The following is a 3,076-nucleotide window of genomic DNA, read 5'->3' as shown; positions in this document are numbered from 1 at the left end:
GTACCCCAATGCGTTCCTGCACTGCTCTTGGGTCAGTGGTGCCTTTGCCTTTGGTGGCTCCTGGTGCTGTGCTCGCAGTGTGATTTCACAGTGCTGTTGCTTGCATTGCAGGGTGGAGGGCAACGTGCTGCAAACCTCCCAGAGCAGGGACTCATCATCTGGGTGAGGTGGGGCCATGGGTTACTGCTGGTGGCTCCTGGGGAGGTGCTGGCAGTGGGTGCCAAGAGCCAGCAGCTGCTCTGTGCCCTGTGGGCCATGTACCTACGCTCCAGCCCTGAAGCTTGGCTGTCCTCATCCTCTGCTGCCTTGAGTAGAAATGAAGTGGTTTTGGAAGGGTCCCTGTTCTTCCTCTGTGTCCCTTGCTTGTGAGCACAGTGTCTGGTACAGCTGATGCTAAGTGCTGCCTGGGCCAGCTGCTCCTGTTGGAGATGCTCCTGGAGCAGCAGCACGGTGCCAGGCTGCTGTTTGCAGCTGAGATCTGTTGGTGCAGGGCAGGACGTGCTGAGATGGAGGCAGCGCCAGGGTTTGTTTGGGCATTAAATATTAACACAGAAATAATGGAAGGCGTTCCCGAGGCAGGGCTTGACCCATTTAGAAACAAAACTTCCTTGTAGCTGAGCTGTGGCGTGGCAGTGCCATCACAGTGTGGCTGTGCTGCGGTGCTCAGTGCTGTCACAGCACCCATCCCATGGGGATGTCACCCAGGTGGCTCTGCAGAGCTGTGCATTGTGGTGGAGCAATGCTGGAAGAGCAGAGGTTGGTGGTTTTTCTAGCGTAGAAGTAGAGCCCAACACTTGTGCTGGAGGTGTAGGACATCGCTGCTGTCCTGGCAGCTTGGGGGCCATCCTCAGTTCCTTCTGGCATTCAGCTGTAGGGTTTGCCTTTGGGCTGGAGGGGGATGGACTTTTTGGAGCGTGGTTGTAAAGACCCTGGGGAGGTGTTGTGAAGGTTTGCTTCCTGTGCAGGAGAAATGTGATACGAGGTGAGCCAGCTCTGCTTCCAGCTCGTTCCTGGGGAGTGCTCAAAGTTCTAATTGTGGGCTGATGATGATGGCATTGGAGCAGGAGGTGAGCTCTTTGTGGAGCTTGCTCAGAGTGCAGAGGCAATGAGCTCGCTTCCTATGCACTCCTCTCCCCCCACCCACAGGACTGTGGCCTGGAGACCTCGTGCTTTGCATTAGTTTCTTTTCTGGCAGCTGAACAAAGCCGTGCCAATCCCAGAGAGCTGAGCAGCATTACCCAGGAGGTCAGTGCCACTGAACAAAGCACAGCCCTTCCAACCTTTTGCTGCCAGGTTTTGTTGTCTGTGTTTTTCTAAACTCTTGCCCAGGCAGCGGGTTTGTGGGTGCTGCTGATGGAGCAGAATTGGAGAGAGGGCAAGACGTGCTTCCATCACTGGGGTTTTGCAGTGCCCTGTGCCTGGGCTCCCCAGGCTCTGAGTGTGATCCCTGGTGTGAGCTCAGTGTTTATCTGCAGTGTTTGCTTCTCCATAGTAGCTGGGAGCTTTCCAGCATCTCTCATTGGGGAGGTGAAGGTGTGTTAGCTCTGGAGCTGCCTTCTCTTCCCACCACAGGAGTGAAAATACGACTTAGAAACCTCTATTTTTATCTCTGTAGTGAAGATCCCTTTTTAATTCCCTTCTCCTGTGGGGCTATTTGTGTTGGAGTCTCCAGGCAGTGTCTTAAAAACGTTCACTTTCAGCAAACTTCCTCCATGAGGTTCCATGAGTTTTACTTGGCTGCCAAGGAGCCTCCTTCCCCCCCCACCCCCCCATGGAGCAGCAGAGCCTTTCTGCAATGCTTCTGCTCTTGGTTTGCTGCTGCCAAACAGCTGTGCCATACCCTGAGGTGCTGCTGTACCTCTCAGCTGCCCCAGGTTTGGGGAAGGAGCAGCAGGGATATGTCAGTGTGAAGTGGGAAGGGCAGAGCAGCCCTCCCCAGTGCCAATTAACCCCCATGCAATCTTCTCCCACAATTACAGAGAACACCTCACTGCACGGCTTGCTGCTGCAGGTCCTTTTCTCCTTCCAAGCTGAGCATGTTCCCGGTGCTGCCCCGGCCTCAATTAGCCCTGCAGCTCTCATTAGCTGGGTGCTCACTGTGCTGTCTCTGGGCTGGAGCATCCCAAGGCAGGATGGAACCCAGCTGTCATGAGCTCAGCTATGCACAGCCTGCCCTGCACCCACAGAAGGAAATGAAACCATCGCAGCCTGCAAAGGGCGTGCAGCAGAGCTGGGGCCGAGGATGCCTGGGGCGGAAAATGAGCTCTGTGTGTTTGGCCAGCTTTGGGTGAGGTGACAGATGCTTAATCAGCTTATTGGACAGAAGTGTCTGTCTGTCTCCCTCCCAGTGTGGGACGCTGCCAGCAGTGAGGTGGGTGCTGAGCCCCTTCCCCGTGGTGCTGTGGCTGGCTGTCCACATCCCCTGGTTTGGGTGCAGGCTGCTCTGGGGGTGCAGTGGGCACGGAGCTGCCGTTCCCTCCCCAGCTCAGCTGGGGTTGGTGTCTGGTTTGAGAGATGCTATCAGCGCTGGGGATTGAGCAGCTTTGGCAACTCCTGACAAACGCACAAAGAGCCGGTTCTTGGGCACGGTCTGATTAGTCCTCCTCTCCCCTTGTTTGGAAATAAGGACCTCGGGGAGGAGGAGGGGCTGTGCTGGTGAGTTGTGGTGTGCTGCTGCTCCGACACTGGTGGCTGCATTGCTGGGGACGCGGGTGCAGTTCCCCGTGTGCAGCTCCAGTATGACACTGGTTGCAGGCCATGGTGGGACTGGATGATGCTCAGTGCAGCAGCGTGGGCTGTTCCTGGCTGTGTCCAATCATTTGTGCCATGCTTGGCTTAGCGTCCTGCTCTCGCCCTTAGAGCTGCCCAAAAGGAGCAGAACCTTTGCCCTTTGCCCGGTGGGAGTGCTGCCATTGAGCAGCATGGGTTGAAATGTGGCCACATCAGTGCATAACCAACCTTGTGATGCTGGAGGTGTGGATGGGTCCTTCACCCCATTCCTGCCCTTAAAGACACACTGAGCTGCCCTGCTGCCACCTCCACTAACACCCGCTGTCCTCCTTTCTTCCAGACAATC

This window comes from Tetrao urogallus, assembly GCF_951394365.1.
Source record: "Tetrao urogallus genome assembly, chromosome: 18".
Taxonomy (NCBI): Eukaryota; Metazoa; Chordata; class Aves; order Galliformes; family Phasianidae; genus Tetrao; species Tetrao urogallus.
The sequence above is the reverse complement of the archived record's forward strand: the minus strand, read 5'-3'. Positions refer to the sequence as shown.